Raw genomic sequence first — 23,447 nt, forward strand, 5'->3', positions numbered from 1 at the left:
TTCATGACTCTTCATAACCTTCTAGCTAACATCTTATTAACTCATTCATTTAAAGGCTATTCATCTTAAAAGATGGGAAATTCTGCTCAATATGGAGAATGGAGGTAATTTAAAAGAGCCCCATTTCCAAGTCCATGCACATAGAAATGCTGCTTAAAATATACTCAACTATTTTTTTTATTAAATAAATGAGCCCAATAAATAAATAAATTGTGTAAGAGGTAAGGAGTAAGATCATACTGAAGTAGGGTGGGCCTCTAATCCAGTTTTTTTTTTTCAGTATTTAATTCTTTCCACTTATAAAAATAAATTTTTAGTGGAGTATAGCATAACAATGTTGTGTTGGTTTCTACTGCACAGCAAAATGAATCAGCCATACATATACATAAATCCTCTCCCGTTTGGACTTCCTTCCCATTCAGGTCACCACAGTGCATTCAATAGAGTTCCCTGTGCTATATAGTATGTTTTGATTAGTTATCTATTTTATACATACTTATCAATAGTATATATGTATATGTCAATCTCAGTCTCCCAATTCTTCCCACCCCTCCCCTTCCCCCTTGGTATCCATACACTTGTTCTCTACATTGGTGTCTCTATTTCTGCTTTGCAAATAAGATCATCTATATACCATTTTTATAGATTCCATATATATGCATTAATGTACCATATTTGTTTTTCTTTTTCTGACTTACTTCCCTCTGTATAACACTCTCTAGGTCCATCTGTGTCTCTACAAATGACTCAATTTTGTTCCTTTTTATGGCTGAGTAATAAATAGTAATAAATAGGACTTCCCTGGTGGCTCAGACAGTAAAGCGTCTGTCTAAAATGTGGGAGACCTGGGTTCGATCCCTGGGTCGGGAAGATCCAGTGGAGAAGGAAATGGCAATCCACTCCAGTACTACTGCCTGGAAAATCCCATGGACAGAGGAGCCTGGTAGGTTACAGTCCATGGGGTCGCAAAGAGTCGGACACAACTGAGAGACTTCACTTCACTTTACTTCAATAAAGAGTCCAGTGAATATATGTAACTGTAATCCAGTTTGTTGGGCGTCCTTGTGAAAAACGATGTCATGATGAGGCACAGGGAGACCTCCACATGATACTGCAGGATTGGAGGGATGTATCTACAAACCAAGGAATAGTAAGGACTACAGGCAAACCAGGGTAAGCTAGGACTGGGCAAGCAAGGATTCACCAGCAGGTTTCAGAAGTATGATTTTGGATGTCATGTGAGAGTTGGACCATAAAGAAGGCAGAGTGTTAAAGGATTGATGCCTTTGAACTCTGGTGCTGGAGAAGACTCTTGAGAGTCCCTTGGACAGCAAGGAGATCAAACCAGTCAATCCTGAAGGAAATCAACCCTGAATATTCATTGGAAGGACTGATGCTGAAGCTGAAGCTCCAATACTTTGGCCACCTGATGGGAAGAGCCAACTCATTGTTAAAGACCCTGATGCTGGGAAAGATTGAAGGCAGGAGGAGAAGAGGGCATGAGATGGTTGGATGGCATCACCGATGGAATGGCCATGAACTTGGGCAAACTCTGGGAGATGGTGAGGCACAGGGAAGCCTGGTGTGCTGCAGACCACGGGGTCACAAAGAGGCAGACACGGCTTGGCGACTGAACAACAACAACAGTCTCCAGAACTGTGAGATAATAAATTTCTGTTGTTCTAAGTCACCTAGTTTGTGGTTCTTTGTTATGGCAACTAACTAGGAAACTAATGCAGATGGCAAAGCTATCTTTCCTCTCTGCCACACCAGTTTAAGACATTCAGGACAGAACTGTCTTATGTGGGATGAGCAGAGAAAGAATGTGTGTGTAAAGGATCTGGAGGCTTCATGGAAAATTCCAAAGTAGGTTCAGAAAGTCCCTCAGCCATTCAGTTCACATTATATCTATGAATGTGAAGAAGTAAGTTCCACACTTGACAAGTTATGTCATCAGGTAGAGTCCACCAGGGATAATTACATGTTATGCTGGGCACCATCCCCTGTGTTTATCGTTGTTCATCTTACCACCCCCAAATCCAGGGTGATACCTGCAGACCTCCCTAATTATACCCAGGATGCTTCCTTCTTCTGTTCTATGTTTTTGTTTTTTAAAGGCTTATTTTTTTTTTAAGATTTATTTATTTATTTTTGGCCATGCTGAGTTTTTGTTGCTGTTCGTGGGCTTTCTCTAGATGTGGCAAGTAGGGGCTACTCTGTTGCAGTGCGTGGGCTTCTCATGGTGGTGGCTTCTCCTGTTGCAGAGCACAGGCTTTAAGCATTTTCGCTCAGTAGTTGTGGCACACGGGTTTACTTGCCCTGTGGCATGGGGGATCGTCCCAGACCAGGGATCGAATCCATGTTCTCTGCATTAGTAGGTGGATTTTTAACCACTGGACCACCAGGGAAGCCCAAGTGTTTTGTTGTTGTTTATTGATGTGGACCATTTTTAAAGTCTTTACTGAATTTGTTACATTATTGTTTCTGTCTTATGATTTGGTTTTTTGGCCATGGAGCATGTGGGATCTTAGCTCCCTCACCTGGGATCGAACCCGCACCCCCTGGATTAGAAGGTAATGTCTTAACCACCTGAAGGTCCTAGAATTGACTCTTGATGTGGCACAGTCTGTCAGTTCAGTTCAGTCGCTCAGTCGTGTCCAACTCTTTGTGACCCATGAACTGCAGCACGCCAGGCCTCCCTGTCCATCACCAACTCCCAGAGTCCACCCAAATCCATGTCCATCGAGTCAGTGATGCCATCCAACCATCTCATCCTCTGTTGTCCCCTTCTCCTCCTGCCCTCAATCTTTCCCAGCATCAGGGTCTTTTCAAATGAGTCAGCTCTTCACATCAGGTGGCCAAAGTATTGGAGTTGCAGCTTCAAACATCAGTCCCTCCAATGAACACCCAGAACTGATCTCCTTTAGGATGGATTGGTTGGATCTCCTTGCAGTCCAAGGGACTCTCAAGAGTCTTCTCCAACACCACAGTTCAAAAGCATCAATTCTTCAGTGCTCAGCCTTCTTTATAGTCCAACTCTCACATCCATACACGACCACTGGAAAAACCATAGCCTTGACTAGACAGATCTTTGTTGGCAAAGTAATGTCTCTGCTTTTCAATATGCTATCTAGGTTGGTCATAACTTTCCTTCCAAGGAGCAAGCGTCTTTTAATTTCATGGCTGCAATCACCATCTGTGGTGATTTTGGAGCCCAAAAAAATAAAGTCAGCCACTGTGTCCACTGTTTCCCCATCTATTTCCCATGAAGCAATGGGACCAGATGCCATGATCTTAATTTCTGAATGTTGAGCTTTAAGCTAACTTTTTCACTCTCCTCTTTCACTTTCATCAAGAGGCTCTTTAGTTCTTCACTTTCTGCCAAAAGGGTGGTGTCATCTGCATATCTGAGGTTATTGATATTTCTCCTGGCATTCTTGATTCCAACTTGTGCTTCCTTCAGCCCAGCGTTTCTCATGATGTACTCTGCATATAAGTTAAATAAGCAGGGTGACAATATACGGCCTTGACGTACTCCTTTTCCTAATTGGAACCAGTCTGTTGTTCCATGTCCAGTTCTAACTGCTGCTTCCTGACCTGCATACAGATTTCTCAAGTAAATATTTCTCAGGATATTTCTGAGGTCAAGTGATATTTCTTGACCTCAAGTGAAATTTCTTTGAAATTTCAAAGATATTTCTCAGGTCAAGTGATCTGGTATTCCCATCTCTTTCAGAATTTTCCAGTTTATTGTGATCCACACAGTCAAAGGGTTTGGACAAATATGTGATGACATGTAGCCACTATTAAAATGTTATATAGAAGAGTTTCACCACCCTGTAACCCCCTGTACTCTGCCTGTTCTTCTCTTCTCACTCCCTGGACCACCAGGAAAGTCCCTGCTCTTTGTTTTCCTCCCTACTCCCTACCCCCAACAACGATTTTTTTCCCCTTCCTGGCTTACCTTGGTTTTGCTTTAAAACTGGCAGTGGCATCCAAAATAATTTCTTTAATCCCCTTGGAAGAAAACAGAGTACCAAAATATCTAATCCCCTGCTCTAGCACTTTAATCCACATATATTCCTTTGAATAATATTAAAACTCTCCCTGGTGCTGCTGTCAAGACAAGGAGTTGGGGGTGGGGAAGGCAGAGAGAGACAGGATCCATGTCGCCAGGAGAGGAATAGAGGGTAAAAAGGAACATGAAAGCAGACATGGAGGTGGGCGACTAAAGGTCACCAGCCTTTCCTCCTGAAATGGATGTTCTGAAACCTCCTGACCCCTGGGAAAGAAGCGTTTTCCAATGCTTCCTCGCCTTCTGCTCTGAATCTCTGGTATTCTGATTTTTAGAAGTGAAAAAAATATTTTGATTTAAGCCATATGGCCTTTTCCTCCTTACACTGGAGCTGTAGAAAACTCGGAGGGGCAGGTGTGGAAAGCAATAGCGGCAGAGTGGGTGGGTACATAGGGTCTGCGTGTCTATAGCTCGTGCAGCTCCGTAGCTATGGCAACTGTGTGCAATGCCACTCGCATAGCATCATAACATGGCCCTAGAGTTACCCCTGGCTCCTCAACTATTCCTTTTCATTGCACTATCTGTGCTGCTGTTTCCTAGCTACCATAGCTCTGATACAATTTTTTGAAGTCCTGCTTAAGTACTGTTTCTGTCTGTTATGCTTGTTGTCAGTACACCTCAGTTCATCTGGCAGGAAAATAGATAGCCAAACCAGAAAGCTATTTCTTACAGAGATTGTTAATTGTTAAAAAATTGTCTGTACTAGATATAGGAAACAGATTTATGGTTACCAAAGGGGGAAGTCAGGAAGGGAGGGACAAATTAGGTGTTTGGGATTAACAGATATACATTACTATATGTAGACCAGATAAACAACAAGGACCTACTGTATAGCATAGGGAACTGTATTCAATATCCTGGAATAACCTATAATGGAGAAAAATCTGAAAAAGAATACTTGAATATATATAGTGGTGCTCAGTGGCTCAGTCATGTCTGACTCTTTGGGAACCCCATGGACTGTAGCCTGCCAGGCGCCGCTGTCCATGGGATTTCCCAGGCAACAATACTGGAGTGGGTTTCCATTTCCTCCTTCAGGGGATCTTCCCATCCCAGGGATCAAAACCGCGTCTCCTCTTGGCAGGCGGATTCTTTACTGCTGAGCCACTTGGGAAGCCTAGATATATATGAATCACCTTGCTGTAAACCTGAAACTAATACAACATTGTAAATCAACTATATTTCAATAAAAAAAATTGTGTGTACTTAAACACGTTGAGTTAGGTTCTGGAGGCAGAATCTAACTGGATTGCCCGGATCTCTGGTCTGGAAAAAAGACTTAAGACTTTTTCTAGTTCTAAAAGTCCATGCTAGATTCTTTTTAGAGCTAATGATAGTATTGAATGATTGCCCGCCTACTAAAAATCAAAAACTTTTTTGCCAGTTGTTACAATTTCCTAAGTACAAGAGCCATAAAATTAAAATAAAATTTATAATATATGCAAATATATTATATCCTATGGAGCATGTATAAAGTAATTTATGCATATGTACCCCATAAAAAGAAAGCTGCACTGTGTTAATTCTAAGCATATACACACAAATGGTTTCTTTCATTTGTTGTTAAAAGCAATCCCCACATCCTCAGAAATATTTCTGCTGTAATTAAATTTAAAGGTTTTTTTAAAAATTCATGTGAGTTGGCAATTTACTATGTTCATATTTTAGCTTCCTTATGTTTGGTCATTAATTGTGGTATCCTAAACAGCTAAGATTTAAAACCCTTAACCTTCTCAGACCCAAGCAGAAGCAAAATGTCAACACCCATAAGTTATGAGCAGACTCCCAGAGGGACTGTAATACAAAATACACTTATAATTGAATTAACTCAGGAGAGGATTCTGGGAAGATGACAGCATCAGTAGCATATTTTTCATCTCTCTGAATTCTTACATAAAAACAGACAGAACAAATGGATAGCAAAACCTAAAACCCATGAACAACATTTTCAACAAAACCAAGTGACAAGGTGTTTTCACAAACTCCAAAAATGCAAGCAGAGGGGTACCAAGCATCAATAGCCCCAGGATCTTCATGGTATCAGTTCCATGTGAAAGAAACAATAAGGAAGTTACACCTGATGGAACTGAGAACAGGAGACCCCCAAAATAGCCCAAAGGCATTGACTGGGATGAGGACAAGCAATGTGAGAACACCAGCTGAAGCTGGAAGGGGTTTTAACCAAAACCAGTGTGCTCAGTCACTCGGTTGTGATCAGCTCTTTGCAGACCCATGGACTGTAGCCTGCCAGGCTCCTCTACCCATGGGAATAAGGTCTGATGAAGCTGGAGCAGCCTAGCTCCTATGAACTCGCAAAACCAACCTCTTCGTAGGACAGAACCTCAAAAAGATAAAATACTTGGAATAGAATAAAAGTTAACAGGACACGGACAACAGACAGGAGGGAAAGAAAACCTCCGGACCAAAGTGGTGAAATACCATAAAGCAAGTTGCCTGATTTTTTGACATGCCCCCAAATCAGAGGAAGTTTTATGAAGTAAGGAAAGTTTTCCCGAATGCCACCTTATAAGAAAAGTTCAGAAAAACTAGGGACTTCTCTGGTGGTCCAGTTGCTAAGACTCCATGCTCCCAGAGCAGGGGGCCTGGGTTCAATCGCTGGTCTGGGAACTAGATCCCTCATGTTGCAACTATTCATAAGTAAGCTTTCATATGCCACAACTAAGGATCATGCATGCTGCCACTAAGACCTGGCACAGACAAATAAACTGAAAAAAAAGTTGAGGGAAACGAATTTCACATTAAAAGAAGCAAGAGAAAAATTTCGAGGTCACATAGTTCTTTGAAGGAAAGAGAAAGGGAGACAAAGAGCTGAGTAACATCCCAACAGACAACGAAAGCACTCCGCAAAGACAACCATAAAACAGATGACAAGCATAAACTTCTAGTTCCAGATGAGCTAAAAGTCACTAGAAAATAATAAAAGATATGAAATAACAGAAATAAAGAATTTGAAACTCAGACAAGACGTGATAGCATTCTGGAAATAATAAGAAATAAACAATAATTTAAGAAATAAAGAGTATTCTAGAGAGGAAATAAGAGCAAATAAATTGAACAGTAGTGCCTGACAAGAAATCAGTCAAACAGAAGAAAATATTTTTTAAAATTTTTGGATGAAGGGACAAAAAAGGATTTGAAAGAAAGTGACAGATACTGAAGAGTGACCAAGAAGATCCAAAATACGGACAACAGAAGACCCTAAAGAAGAAAACAAAATAAGAGAACAATTAACAGTAAAACTATATTCAAGAAATTCTTTCTGGAAAAAAATATTTGAAATGACACACTGGTAGAACATTCCAGAAGCACAGAATGACAAAATCTAGTAAAATTACTAGACATCTATGAACTCAAGAAATATTATTCCAATGGGCCTTTTCTGAAGAATCTACAGGTAAATGAGCTTCAGACAAAACAAAATGACTGGGGAGACATCAGTGTAAGGCTTGGTGGTGAACATTAAATACAGTTTCTTACATAAGTAAGACCAAGTGAGGGCGCAAAGAAAGATATGTTATATAATGGCTATATGCTCTGACAATGTAGATGTAGTTCAACTATAAAAAAAGGAAGCAGAACATTAGTAAAAAAAAATTTTTTTAAGTTTATCCACAATGGTGATAGTATTAGTACCAGTAGTAGTATTTCGAGATTGTCCTGGGAAACAAAAGTTGGAGTTCATGGTCTATATTAGTCAGGGTTCTCTGGAGAAACAGAACCAGTAGGATGAATGGATGGATAGACAGCTAGATAGATAATAGAAGAGATTTATTATAGCAATTCTTTTTTTTTTTGGCCACGCCACCCAGCTTGTGGGATCTCAGTTTTCTGACCAGAGATCAAACCCGTGCTGCCGGCAATGAAAGCATAGAGTCCTAACCACTGGACAATCAGGGAATTCCTAAGACTTATTATAGAAATTGACTCAAGGATTTATGGAAGCAAGTCCCATTATCTTCCATCTGCAAGCTGGAGAACCAGGAAAGCTGGTGGTATAATTTAATTCAAGTCTGAAGCCCTGATCACCAGAGGAATTGATGATTCACTCCCAGTCTGAGGCTGAACTCCTGAGAGAGGGGACCCACTGGGGTAAGTCTTGGAATCTAAAGGCCCAAGAACCTGAAGCACCAAGGCTAGAGGGCAGGAGAAGATGGACATTCTAGCTCAAGAGAGAGACAGAAAATTCTCTCCTCCTCCACTTCTTTGTTTGGTTCAGACCCTCAACAGATTGGATGATGCCTGCCCATTTTGGTAAGGGTGCTCTTCGTTACCTAGTCTACGGATTCAAATGCTAAAGTCTCCAGGAAACACCCTCACAGACATCTCCAGAAATGTTTTTATCAGCTATTTGGGTACACCTCAGCCCAGTCAAGTTGGCACATAAAATTAACCATTACAGGGCTGCTTAAGGAGAAAGGATTCTGATAAACAAAGAAGGTTTTAAGTTAAAGTCCTGGAAGGGTTATGCCCTAGAATGAGGGTAAGCCAGTCTTACCTGGATAAAGGCAATGTGCCTGAAGTGTACCTCACTGCCAGAAGGTGAAAGGTGAAGTCTTCTTTGGAAAATAGCACCATCATCCAGAGTCTTACAATTTTATAAAGTCTAGCATTCAAAAAAAAAAAAAAAAAAAAAAAGATCAGTAATGCTGGGAAACAGGACCAAATGATTGAAAATCAAGAGAAAATAGACCATGGAGGTAAACCTACAGGGGACAAACATACTTATTTATTTAGTCACAGCTGTAAATATATATATATATTAAATGTAATTAGTATGTTCAAGGAATTATATGAAAATATGGAGAATTTCAGCAGAGAATTGGTATTAATAAAAAAGAATTACTTGTGAATCCTAGAATTAAAAAGTATAACTAAATTAAGAATCCAATGGATGGGTTTAACAGTATTAGACCTAGCAGCAGAGCTTACTGAACTAGAAGATAGAGCAATAGAAAATATCCAGATTGAAGCACAGAGGAAAAAAGTATGGAATATAGAGAAAAGAATATGAGACATATAGGACATGATGAACGGTATCATTATAATTGTCGCTGGAGTCCCAGAGGAGGAGAGACAAGGAATGTGGCATGAACCATATTTGAAGAGATACTAGCCAAGAATGTCCCCAAACTAATAGAAGACATCATGGTATAGAATCAATAGGATCTATGCATCTGTTGTTCAGTTGCTAAGTCATGTCTGACTCTGCCACCCCATGGACTGCAGCATGGCAGGTTGCCCTGTCCTTCACGATCTCCCAGAGTTTGCTCAAACTCATGTCCATTGAGTCAACGATGCCATCCAACCATTTCATCATCTGTGTCGCCCCTATGAATCTGAATCAGGATAAATACAAGGAAAACCACACTTAGTCAAACCAATGAAAACTAAATGCTAATATAAAAATGTTTAAAATCAGCCAGAGTGAAAAAAAGTACATTATCTTCAAATGAGCTACAGTAAAGTTGACAGTACAATAAAACTTTCAAAATAAATGATGGAAACCAGAAGACAATGGAATTACATCTTTGGAGTGGGAAGAATTACAGCAAACTTAGAATCCTATACCTAATAAAAAATATTCTTTAAAAATTAAGGTAAAACAGTGACATCTTCATAAAAATAAGAACCTACAGAGTTCATTGTCAACAGATGTGCACTAAAAGGAAATAATAGAAGGAATTTTTCAAGTAGAAGTCCAAGAATCTGAGCTAGGGGAATTCCCTGGTGGTCCAGTGGTTAGGATGCTGCACTTCCACTGCCAAGGACCTGGGTTTCATCCCTCGTTGGGGAACTAAAATCCCACAAGCCACATGGTGTGGTCAATAAATAGTTTTTTTTTTAAGTTTCTGTATTAAAAAAAAAAAAGAAAGAAAATGAACTAGAAGCCCAGAAACGCAGGAAGGAACAAACAACACCAGAAAGAAGATATCTAAACTGGTACCAATTGTTCAAAACAAGAATAATAATGATGTTGTTGTTATTGTTTAGCTGCTAAATTGTGTCTGACTCTTTGCAACCCCATGGACTGCAGCACACAAGGCTTCCCTATCCTTCACTATCTCCCAGAGTTTGCTCAAACTCACATCCATTGAGTTGGGGCTGTCATCTAACCACCTCATCCTCTGTTGCCCTCTTTTCCTCCTGCCTTCAATTTTTCCTAGCATTAGGGTCTTTTCCAATGAGTCAGCTCTTTGCATCAGGTAGCCAAAGTACAGGAGCTTCAGCTTCAGCATTAGTTCATCCAATGAATATTCTGGGTTGATTTCCTTTAGGATTGACTGGTTTGATCTCCTTGCAGTCCAAGGAACTCTCAAGAGTCCTCTCCAGCACCACAATACAGAAAGCATCAATTCTTTGGTGCTTAGCCTTCTTTAAGGCCCACCTCTCACATCAGTGCATGGCTACCAGAAAAACCACTGTTCTTCAGTCACCCAGTCGTGTCAGCTCTTTGGAACCCCAAGGACTGCAGCACACCAGACCTCCCCATCCCTCACCGTCTCCTGGATTTTGCCCAAGTTCATGTCCATTACATCAGTGATGCCATCCAGTCATCTCATCCTCTGATGCCCTCTTCTCCTTCTACCTTCAATCTTTCCCAGCATTAGGGACTTATCTAATGAGTTGACAGTTTGTATCAGATGACCAAAATACTGGAGCTTCAGCATCAGTCCTTCCAATGAGTATTCAGGGTTGATTTCCTTTAGGATTGACTGTTTGATCTCCTTGCTATCCAAGGTATTCTCAGGAGCCTTGTCCAGCACCACAGTTCAAATAAATTCTTTGGCATTCATAGCTTTGACTATACGCACCTTTGTCGGCAAAGTGATGTTTCTGCTTTTTAATATGCTGTCTAGGTTTGTCATAGCTTTTCTTCTAAGGGCAAGCATCTTTTAATTTTGTGGCTGCAGTCAGTGTCTGCAGTGATTTTGGAGCTCAAGGAAACAAAATCTATCACTGTTTCCACTTTCCCCCCTTTTATTTGTGATGAATGGATGTGATGTTTAAAAAGCTTTTCATAGAGATGGAACAAACCCACTGCCACTCAAACACGGCATATACATTCTTGTCTCTGGGCCTATGGTCTCTCCCCTGCTCATTCTCTAAAGCCAAATTTACAACACAACACCTTCAGGAAGAGTTCACTGACACTTCAATTATATCTCTTCTCCCACCCCTCTAACTCAGCACCATGTTGTATGGCTCACTTATTCAAAACCTAAACTGACAACTTTTTGTGCTGTTATTTTTTTTGTTTTATTTTACTTTGTGTTTCTTGGTTTCTTCTGTAAATTTAATGTCTTTTAAAAGTGTCTACTATATGTTTTCTATACAGTATGTGCTCAGTAAATATTTGTTGGATAATTAAATCTGTTGAAGAATAAGTTGGTAATGAGTGAGATGACCTTGTGTTTTCTAGGACAGAACCTTCTATGCATTAGTTAATAAACTGTTATACTGAGATTTGATAAAGGTAATTACTATAAACATATATAGGAAAAGCTTTAGTAACTTCTGAGATGAAAGAATCACAAGGGAAAGATTAGATGTTCATCTTTAATCTTCTGAAATTGATTTGATACCTGTTTAATGAAATCTTTCTTGGTATCACTGTCAAATGTCTACAGCTGGTTGGAGTTTATCACAAATATGGTATTTAGTTTTTGTGAGTTGTTGTTCTATTACTAGATGCTAAAGAAATAAAAACCACAGCTCTCTAACTCTTCAAAGAATGTAAAATCTATTAATAATTTGGGGCTAAAACATGTGCACACAACACAATTTGAGACGAAATCCAAACAAATATTTTAATAGCTTCAAGAAAAAAAGAGTATAGTGTAAACGAAAGCTGTAATAGCTAAGGAAACTAAAAATAATAAATGATCACATTTGCGATGTGATCCTAGGAAAGGCATATGAAAAGAGATATGTTCTGGTTTTGAAGGTTAGATGGGAATATATAGAAGAGAAAGGGCATAGATTTTTCTAAGCAGGGAGAAGAACACCCAAGGCAGAGAGTCAAAATAGTAAGTCATGTTCAAGCAACTGTGTACAGATAAGCTTGAAGAATGGAGTGAATATGTGAATCCAGAAAGAGGCAGAGTTGATAGAAGAAATCAAATATGTTTATTTTTGAAATAGTGTGGATTCTCTTTGTCTTTTCAACAGAAATAAGCTTCACCATCAACAGCCCAGTCTGACCCTTTAGCTGATCTAATGACTATCCCAGCTTTGTAGGCTATTATTTGCAATAATTTCTGCCATATGAGTGTAATGGGGAAAACACATTGCAAAGTGAATTACTTTTGAAATGGATTGCATGCTGACATTTGGGAAATTAGATCCTGAGCACAATGCATCCTGATTATTTGAGGTGCCGTCTCATCCTGAAAAGATAAATTCAGTCCAACAGTTTTTTAAAATCTGCAAGTTAAATTAAAGTTCTATCCTTTGGGAAGGTCCTTCTAAAAACTTTTGGTCACTATTCAGATAAATAATCATGGGCAGGGATTGTTATTAGCCTAAACAATCTAATTGGGTCTGAGGAGTCCAGAAATACCATCACTCAAACATATCTTCTTTATTTCTTTATATTTTATTATTTTTGGCAGCATCATATTGCTGTTGTGGTGCTCTTCATTGGGGTGCATGGGCTTAGTTGTCCCAAGACATGTGGGATCTCAGTTCTCCTACCAGGGATCGAACTTGCGTCCCCTGCATTGAAAGGCGGATTCTTAACCACTGGATCACCAGGGAAGTCCCCCCAAACATATTCTAGGTGAGCCCCAAGCAGCTACTGCCAGCCTACCCCCATCTTATGAAGAATTCTGTGGTGCCCATTCAGTGTGCCCAAATGTCTCATTACCACACATGATTCTGCTCAGTTGGCTTTCTTTCCATTTTCTGAAAAAGCACAGCCATGCTGTCTAATGAAGAACAAATGGCTCTTCACTTCTCCATTCCCACTCAGCAAACTCCTCTGGGACCACTGGCCATCTTGTCATGAACATACATTTGCTTTGGCCTTTCCTCCTCCTCCAATAAGTTTTTGTGTTGATGGGCTTCTGGGCTGAACCACAATGAGTCCTGAATCTGGGAACACAGCTAGGGAATGAGTTTGACAAAGGCCCTTCTGAAAGCTACCATAAATGTTGCTATGTGAAAGCAGAAGCCTCCCTATTTTACTGAATGTCTTCAATCTGTGTACCAAATAGAACAATGTGATGAGAAGATGGGAAGATGGGCAGAGAGAAAAATGAGACCTACAAGAAGATTAGAAAATGAATCTGGAAATTAATTAGGAATTCTAGAGAGGAATTAAGGATATGAATGCAATAGTTCAATTCAGTCCCTCAGTTATGTCTCACTCTTTGCGACCCCATAGACTATAGCACGCCAGGCCTCTCTGTCCATCACCAACTCCCAGAGTTTACTCAAACTGATGTCCATCGAGTCGGTGATGCCATCCAATCATCTCATCTTCTATCGTCCCCTTCTCTTGTCTTCAATCTTCCCAGCATCAGGATCTTTTCAAATGAGTCAGTTCTTCACATCGGGTGGCCAAAGTATTGGAGTTTCAGCTTCAACGTCAGTCCTTCCAATGAACATCCAGGACTAGTTGGATCTCCTTGCAGTTCAAGGGACTCTCAAGAGTCTTCTCTAACACCATAGCTCAAATGTATCAATTCTTCAGCACTCAGCTTTCTTTACAGTCCAACTCTCACATTCATACATGACTACTGGAAAAACTATAGCTTTGACTAGATGGACCTTTGTTGGCAAAGTAATGTCCCTGCTTTTTAATATGCTATCTAGGTTGGTCATAACTTTTCTTCCAAGGTGCAAGTATCTTTTAAATTCATAGCTGCAGTCACCATCTGCAGTGATTTAGAAGCCCCCCCAAATAAAGTGTCTCACTTTTTCCATTGTTTCCCCATCTATTTGCCATGAAGTGATGGGACCAGATGCCATGATCTTAGTTTTCTGAATGTTGAGTTTTAAGCCAACTTTTCACTCTCCACTTTCACTTTCATCAAGAGGCTCTTTAGTTCCTCTTCACTTTCTGCCATAAGGGTGGTGTCACCTGCATATCTGAGGTTATTGATATTTCTCCCGGCAATCTTGATTCCAGCTTGTGTTTCATCCAGCCCAGTGTATCTCATGATGTACTCTGCATAATAAGTTAAATAAACAGGGTGACAATATACAGCCTTGACATACTCCTTTCCCTATTTGAAACCAGTCTGTTGTTCCATGTCCAGTTCTAACTGTTGCTTCCTGACCTGCATACAAATTTCTCAAGAGGCAGGTGAGGTGGTCTGGTATTCCCATCTCTTGAAGAATTTTCCACAGTTTATTGTGATCCACACAGTCAAAGGCTTTGGCGTAGTCAATAAAGCAGAAGTAGATGTTTTTCTGGAACTCTCTTGCTTTTGATCCAATGGATCAAAATGATCCAATGGATGTTGGCAATTTGATCTCTGGTTCCTCTGCCTTTTCTAAATCCAGCTTGAACATCTGGAAGTTCATGGTTCACATACTGTTGAAGCCTGGCTTGGGGAATTTTGAGCATTACTTTGCTAGCGTGTGAGATGATTGCAGTTGTGTGGTAGTTTGAGCATTCTTTGGCATTGCCTTTCTTTGGAATTGGAATGAAAGCTGCCCTTTTCCAGTCCTGTGGCAACTGCTGAGTTTTCCAAATTTGCTCGCATATTGAGTATAGTACTTTCACAGCATTATCTTTTAGGATTTGAAATATCTCAACTGGGATTCCATCACCTTCACCAGCTTTGTTCGTAGTGATGCTTCCTAAGGCCCACTTCACTTCGAATTCCAGGATGTCTGGCTCTAGGTGAGGGATCACACCATTGTGATTATCTGGTTCATGAAGATCTTTTTTGTATAGTTCTTCTGTGTTTTCTTGCCACCTCTTCTTAATATCTTCTGCTTCTATTAGGTCTATACCATTTCTGCCCTTTATTGTGACCATCTTTGCATGAAATGTTCCCTTGGTATCTCTAATTTTCTTGAGGCGATCTCTAGTCTTTCTCATTTTATTGTTTTTCTCTATTTCTTTGCATTGATCACTGAGGAAGTCTTTCTTATCTCTCCTTGCTATTCTTTGGAACTCTGCATTCAAATGGGTATATCTTTCCTTTTCTCCTTTGCCTTTAGCTTCTCTTCTTTTCTCAGGTATTTGTAAGGCCTCCTCAGACAACCATTTTGCTTTTTTGCATTTCTTTTCGTTGGGGATGGTCTTGATCCCTGCCTCCTGTACAATGTCACAAACCTCTGTCTGTAGTTTTTCAGGCACTCTATCTATCAGATCTAATCCCTTGAATCTATTTCTCACTTCCACTGTATAGTCAGAAGGGATTTGATTTAGGTCATACCTGAATGGTCTAGTGGTTTTCTCCACTTTCTTCAATTTCAGTCTGAATTTGGCAATAAGGAGTTCATGATCTGAGCCACAATCAGCTCCCGGTCTTGTTTTTGCTGACTGAATAGAACTTCTCCATCTTTGGCTGCAAAGAATGCAATAGTGGAAGGTTAATAATTTCCGTATAAGTGAAATTAGATTGCTATTTTGATCATTAAATTGATCTAAGCATGCATATAACCATGGATTTTCATATAAAATAATAGCTCTTCTTCACAAACTTATACTCAGGAGAGACCTGAGTTTGAATCCTGGTTTTATTGCTTACTAGATTAATGATCTTGGTTCTATTATTTAATCTCTCTAAACCTTCATTTTTTTCTTTATAAAATGAGAATGCTAAGAATATCTACCTCAATATGTTAATGTGAGGATAAAAAAGCTAATAGTTATAAAGAGCTTAGCACTTTGCCTGGCATGCAACAAGCACAAAATAAATGTTAACTTTTATTATTTTTGAAATTTATGTTAAGTCTAATATCTCTAAGGCAATTGGTTTATATTCACTAGGAGGAGTGTCTAATTAAAAGAATCTTACATTGAGTCTTTGGGGACAGCAAATTACCACCCTCGACTGATCTTTTTGTATTTTCATTGGGTGGGCTTAAATGAAGTTGCACCTGTAAATATAAATATGCCTCTGATACCACTGAGCAAGGTGTTTTCTTTTTTCTTTTCAGAAAGCTAGGCAAATATTTAATAGTTAATAGAGTCTGCAATTTTTCCAAAGCAGATTAAGTGAATACCCCTAACACCAATTCTAATAGTTAGTTAGTTTATTTTCATTACAATACTGCAATTTTATAAATCAGGAAACTGTATCAGAGAAAGAGTGAGGTTATTGCCTACTGGACACATCCACTTGACCATTTTCCAGGTGTCTCATGCCAAAGTTTGGTGCAAAACTAAAGTTATTACTTAAGCCCACAAATTTCTTCTTTTTATATTTTTTTTCAGTTAATGTCACCACCATCCACCCACTGACTCAAGCCAGAAATCTGAGTCATCTCAGCTTTCTCCCTCCCCCTTATGCCTCATCACACCAAGTTTTGTAGAGTTTTACCTAATATTTTTTGAACCTGACCTCTTCTCTATTCTTACCACCAGTGCTTCCATTCAAGTTTCCACTACTTCTCATCAAACTACTGCAATTGTCTCCTAACTGAACTGATAGTAGCCATGCTGCCTTCATAGCAATTTTCTACACAGCTGCCAAGATGATGTATCTAAAACACAAAACTGATCATGTCAATTCCCAGCTTAAATTTCAATGATTCTTTACTGCCTTAATGAAGCCCAGGTTTCTTAGTATGACCCTCATGATCCCAAAGCACACCTCTATCTTAGTTCTAACCAAGTTCAATTAAAATGACGTGTGTATATGATGATCTCCCCTTTTAGACTCTGGCCTCTTTAAAGGTAGAAACAAAGTCTTTTCACCTTTGTATCTGAGCATCTAGCAGCATCAGTAAAAAGAAATTGTTCAACTCAAATGAAATGGTGATTTTAGGTTTGAAGTCATGTGGATCAGCTGATACTTTTTAAAGTGACTTTTATATTTTAAAAATGAGATGTAACTCATGTACCATAAAATTGCCATTTTAATATATTCAGTGATTTTACTATATTCACAGTTGTATAACCATCATGACTATCTAATTCCAGAACATTTTTTATCACCTGAAAAAGAAATCTTTATCCATTAATGTCCTCTTTCTATTATTCCTTCTTCCTCATCAAGAAAGTGAAAAGATTATCCACAGAATGGGAGAAAATATTTGCAAACCATATATCTTGTAAAGGACTATTATCCAGACTACATAAAGAACTCTTACAATTCAACAATAAAAAGACAAACAACCCCATTAAAGAATGAGGAAAGGATGAAAATAGCTATTTCTCTGAGGGAAATATACAAATGGCCAATAAGCACATGAAAATATGTTCAACATCATTAGTCATTAGTGAAATGCAAATTAAAACCATAATGAAGGGAATTCCCTGGTGGTCCAGTGGTTAAGAACCCACCTTACAATGCAGGGAATGCGTGTTTGAGCTCGGGTCTGGGAACTAAGATCCCACATGCCGTGGGGCAACTAAGCCTATGCACCACAAATATTGGGCCAATGCACTCTGGAGCCTGTGCACCATACCAACGATCCTGTGTGATGCAACTAAGACCCAACATAGCCAAAAAGTGTAAAACTTAAAATAAATAAATATTTTTTAAAAACTACAATGAAATACCACTTTACACCCAACAAAATAGCTATAATCAAAAGAACGGACAACAGCAAGCATTGGAAAGGATATAGAGAAACTAGAGTCTGCATACATTGCTGATAGGAATGTAAAATGGTACAGTTGCTTTGGAAAATAGTTTGGAGATTTCTCAAAAAGTTAAAAATGGTACACACAGTGGAATATTACTCAGCCATTAAAAAGAATGAAATAATGCCATTTCCAGCAACATGGACGGACCTGGAGATTATTATACTAAGGGAAGAAAGTCAGACCGACAAAGACAAACATATGATATCACTTGGACTTGGAATCTAAAACAAGTGATACAAATGAACTTATTTACAAAACAGAAGCAGACTCACACACAGACTTAGAGAACAAACTTATGCTTACCCTAGGGGCTTACTTGGTGGCTCAGTGGTAAAGAATTCTCCTGCCGACGCGGGAGATGCAGGTTCGATCCCTGGGTGGGGAAGGTCCCCTGGAGAAGGAGATAGTGACCCATTCTAGTATTCTTGCCTGGGAAATCCCATGGACAGAGGAACCTGGCAGATTATATAGTCCATGGGGTCACAAAGAGCCAGACATGACTTAGCAACTAAACAACCACCACCCTGAGGGGAGAGTAGGGGAAAGGAATAGATAGACTGGGAGTTTGGGATTGACACGTACACATTGCTATATTTAAAATAGATCACCAAAAAGGACCTACTGTATAGCACAGGGAGCTCTGCTAAATATTCTGCAATAACTTAAATGGGAAAAGAATTTGAAAACAGAAACTTGTGTATGTATAACTGAATCACTGTACTGTTTACCTGAAACTAACATAACATTGTTACTCAACTATAATCCAATATAAAATAAAAATTAAAAAAGAGAAACAAAACCAGAGAAGCATCCTCTCCCCTGCAAAAAGGTTAAAAATACAGTTACCAAATGATTCGGGAATTCTACTCCTAGGTATATACCCAAGAAAACTGAAAATGTATATTTGCACAAAAACATGTATATAAATATTCATAGCAGCATTATTCATAATAGCTCCAAAGTGGAAGCAACTCAAATAGCCATAAAATGATGAATCGATAAATAAAATGTGATATAGCCAAACAATGGAATATTATTCTGCTACTTAAAAAGGAATGGAGAGTTGACACATGCTACAATACGGATGAACCTCAAAACATTATATGAAAGAAGCTATACATGAAAGACTACATATTGAAAGATTTCATTTATATGAAATATCCAGAAAAAGCAAATCTATATAGAAAGAAAGAGAGTAATAGTTATCTAGAGCAGGAGGGAAAGAGATATGGGGTATGACTGCTAATGGGTAAACAGTTTCTTTCTGGCATGATGAAATGTTCTAAAGTCTATGGTGGTGATGGTTGCTCAACTCTGTGAATTTACTAAAACCCACTGAATTATTTAAAGGATGAATTTAGGGGGCTTCCCTGGTGGCTCAGTGGTAAAGAAGCCGATTGCCAATGCAGGAGACGCAGGTTCAATCCCTGATCCAGGAAGATCCTACATGCTGTGGAGCAACTAAGCCCATGTGCCTCAACCATTAAGCCTGTGCTCTGGAGCCCAGGAGCCACGACTACTGTGCACCCTACAGCCCGAGCTCTGCAACAAGAGAAGCCACTGCAATGAGAAGCCTGTACACCACAACTGCAGAGTAGTCCTCCGCTCACCACTACCAGAGAAAAGCCTGTGCGACAGCAAAGACTCAGCACAGCCCAAAAATAAACAAACAAAAATTAGTTATTAAAAAAGGATGAATTTGATGGTATGTGAATTACAGTTCACCAAAATATTTTTATTTTAAAAAAAAGGCCAATAAAGGGGGGAGGGAAAGGAACTTAAATACAAAATAGGCCATTTACACTTAAAAAGATAAAAGAAAAATAAAACAGATGGCTAGCCTGTATTTCCTGTCTTAAGAAAGGCTAAACTGAGGATCTGATCAGGTCAGCAGAAATTATTACTATGATAAACTGCTTGGAGCAAGAGAAAAGAAAGGGAATTTAAATATCCTTTAAAAAATGATAATATAGGTCAAGGAGGCAGAGGAGGAATTTGACATTTTCAAGTTCATCCCGCAATTCAGGTTTGAACAATTGTTTCCAATTCAGGCTGCGAAGGCACTCTTGGAAACAGCTATCTAGTCCTGCCTGTTCTGATCAAGGTCTTGAAAGCATAACTGAAAAGTGCTGGCACAGTTTATCCCAGTCTAGGGCTTGGCTACGATGCCAAATTTAGCCTCTGGCAACTTCTTTCTGTTGAGAATCCCCAGGGACTCGTTTGACCTCCTTTTGGAGAGCTGCAAGGGAATTCGCTTCTGGACGGTGGCCTGGCAAGCGAGGAGTGGCTCAGCCGGCTGCCTAATCTTCTATTAAATTAATGATCAAGTGTACCTGGGCACCTTCACTGGAAGATCAGTTCTCTATATGTGGGGGTTGGACTAGGAGTTTTCCAGATAACCTGAGATAATTGCCAGCATTAAATATTATAATCACCTTGAGAGGAATTCTTTTAGAATGTATTATATATATTTCTGCCTTTTTGTACTTAGGCTTCTTTTTTCCAACTGATAATGAAATTATTACATGCATGAGCTTCCCTGGTGGCTCTGTGGTAAAGAATCCTCCTGCCAGTACAGGAGACATGGGTTCGACCCCTAGGTTCGGAAGATCCCCTGGAGAAGGAAATGGCAATCCACTCCAGTATTCTTGCCTGGGAATCCCATGGACAGAGAAGATTGATGGGCTACAGTCCATAGGGTTGCAAATTAACAAAACAGGAAATGTGGAAAATACAATACTATTCTCCTTCCCTAGAGTTAACCATTGCTAATAGCTGGATGTGTATTCTTTCAGACTATTTTAAAATGTGTTTATAAGCATTGATATACACACATACATACAACTTAGAACTGACACTCAAAGCAGGTTTTTTAAAAACTTAAAAAAAAAACCCACAAATGGGGGACTTCCCTGTGGTCCAGGCGTTAGGACTCTACCTTCCAAGGCAGGGGACATGGGTTCAATCCCTGCATGGGAACTAGATCCGACATGCTGCAGGGCAACTAAGCCTGTGCATGACAACTACAGAGAAGCCCACACACCCCAACAAAAGATCTCAATGAAAGATCCCAGGAGCCACAACTAAGACCCAATGTGGCCAAATAAATAAATATTAAAAAAAAAAAATGAAACCACAAATGGGATCATACTCTACCTCTTGGTTTGTCACTTGCTATTCCTTTCAATACATCCTGGAGCTCTTTCCACGTCAGTACATTGTCAGTACAAGTAAATCTACCTTATTCTCTTTTATGCCTGCACAACATTCCATGGAATGTTTAACTATAATTTATTTAACCATTCCCTATTGATGCATATTTCCTACATTTTCTCATTATGATTTCTAAATATGAACTCATACATGCACATCTTTGTGTATATGTGAGATACTTGGGGGCACAGATCCTACGAAGGAGGATTACTTAGATTTTGATACATCTGGAAATTATTTTTACAACTTTTTATTTTGAAATAATTTCAAACTCACTGAAAAGTTGCAAGGGTAGCATCATGAACTTCCATAACCTGTTCACCTTGATTCCCCAATTGTTATCATTTCATTACATTTGCTTCTTCTCTTCTCTCTGTTTCCCCACCCTACATATATGTTATATACATACAGTTTTTTTTTTTTTTCCTTGAACCATTTGAGGCATCTGATCCATTGTGGACATGAAGCCCTAACCTCTAAATACTTCAGTGTACATTTCCTAAAAACAAGGACATGCTCCTATAGAACTTTAACACAAGCATCCAAATTAGAACACAGATATATAAAACTTTGAGTTCACACAAATTCCTCCAATCCAAAATTACAGAGTTCATTATGGGCTTCTCACTTTCCATGTTTGCAACTCCCTCCTCCAAAAGAGAGAAGTCTGCTTTCACCATTCTCCTTTATTTCCTTGTTTGCCCAACAACACTGGATAACATTAAACCTTGCAGGCTGTTGTCTCGTCAGTCCTTGACCTTGACTGTGCCGGTTTCTGGGAAGGTGAAGAATTAATTTATTTTTGAATATTGTGATATAAGAAATATGTCTTTTGTTTGTTAGTTTAACAGATAACCAGGGGCTTCCCTGGTGGCTCAGTGATAAAGAATCTGCTTGTCAATGCAGAAGACATGGCTTTGATCCCTGATGTGGGAAAATCCCACACGCAATGGAGCAACTTAGTCTCTGTGCCACAACTACTGAGACTCTGCTCTAGAGCTTGGGAGCCACAGCTACTGAGCCCACTCACAGCAACTACCGAAGCCCCTGTGCCCTGGAGCCCATGCTTCACAATAACAGAAGCCACGGCAATAAGCAGCCTGTGCACCTCAACTACAGAGGAGCTCCCCCCCACCCTGCACTCTGCAAATAGAGAAAAGTCAGAGCAGCAATGAAGGCCCAGCACAGCCAAAAACAAACAAATAGATAAATAATTTTTAAAAATGGATAATCAATTGTCTCAACACCTATTTTCAATTATTTTGAAATGTCTCCTACATACGGTTGTATCAGGATTTGATGATCTATTCCCTTTCATTAATCTATTTTTATAACTTTTTTTGGGGGGGTTATGTCATGCGACATGTGGGATCTTAGTTCCCTGACCAGGGATGGGAAACCGTGACCTCTGCATTGGGAGTGCAGAGTCTTAACTATTGGGCCACCAGGGAATCCATCAGTAATCTATTTTTTAAAATTTGTGATCCATTACCACACTTTCATGTGATTACATATTTTGATATCTGGCAGGAAGAGGCCTCTCATTACACTTAAAAAAATACCTAGCTATTCTTAAGTGTGCATTCTTCCAGATGAATTTTAGAATTAGCATGTCAGTTTCATTAACAATCCTATTATAAATTTGATTGGAATTGCACTGATTTAGTAAATTATTTGGGTAAAACGGCATCTTTACAATAGCATGAGTCTTCCCATCTGGTTGCATGGTATGTCTTTTCATTTGTGCAGTTTAAAATTTTCCTTCAGTGGATATTTGTAGTTTTCTTTATGAGGGTATTGCACATACAGTTTTTTCCTAGGTTTAAAAACCTTTTTGGTGGCCATTATTAGGGAGAGCTTCTTATCTTCTATGTGTTCTGTACACTGTACAGATTATGCTACATATACAACTTTGTATCCTGTTTTTTTAAATTGTTTAAAACTATTTATTTATTTGGTTGCACTGGGTCTTAGTTGTGGCACACAAGTCTATCTTCGTTGGGGCATGAAGGATCTTTACACGCAGCATGTGAACTCTTAGTTGTGGCTTGTGGGATCCAGCTCCCTGACTTTTTGGATATGATTAGAAAGTAACAAGGGAGAAGGCAATGGCCCCCCACTCCAGTACTGTTGCCCGGAAAACCCCATGGACGGAGGAGCCTGGTAGGCTGCAGTCCATGGGGTCACTAAGAGTCAGACACGACTGAGCGACTTCACTTTCACTTTCCACTTTCATGCATTGGAGAAGGAAATGGCACCCCGCTCCAGTACTGTTTCCCGGAAAATCCCATGGACGGAGGAGCCTGGTAGGCTGCAGTCCATGGGGTCGCACAGAGTCGGACACAACTGAAGCGACTTAGCAGC

The 23,447-nt window shown here is 39.4% G+C and overlaps 1 long non-coding RNA gene across 1 annotated transcript in view; it reads right to left on the reverse strand.

Moving 5' to 3' along the window:
* LOC138992030 (uncharacterized) overlaps positions 1 to 15,618 on the reverse strand; it is a 102,401-nt gene extending 86,783 nt beyond the window's left edge. Inside the window, exons 1-2 of the long non-coding RNA XR_011467833.1 lie at positions 15,490 to 15,618; positions 8,592 to 8,699 (exon numbers count right to left, since the gene is read on the reverse strand). This is a non-coding gene — a long non-coding RNA (uncharacterized lncRNA). The remainder of the gene's footprint in view (positions 1 to 8,591; positions 8,700 to 15,489) is intronic.
* Positions 15,619 to 23,447: the final 7,829 nt, after the last annotated feature.

This window comes from Bos mutus, chromosome 19, assembly GCF_027580195.1.
Source record: "Bos mutus isolate GX-2022 chromosome 19, NWIPB_WYAK_1.1, whole genome shotgun sequence".
Classification (NCBI taxonomy): domain Eukaryota; kingdom Metazoa; phylum Chordata; class Mammalia; order Artiodactyla; family Bovidae; genus Bos; species Bos mutus.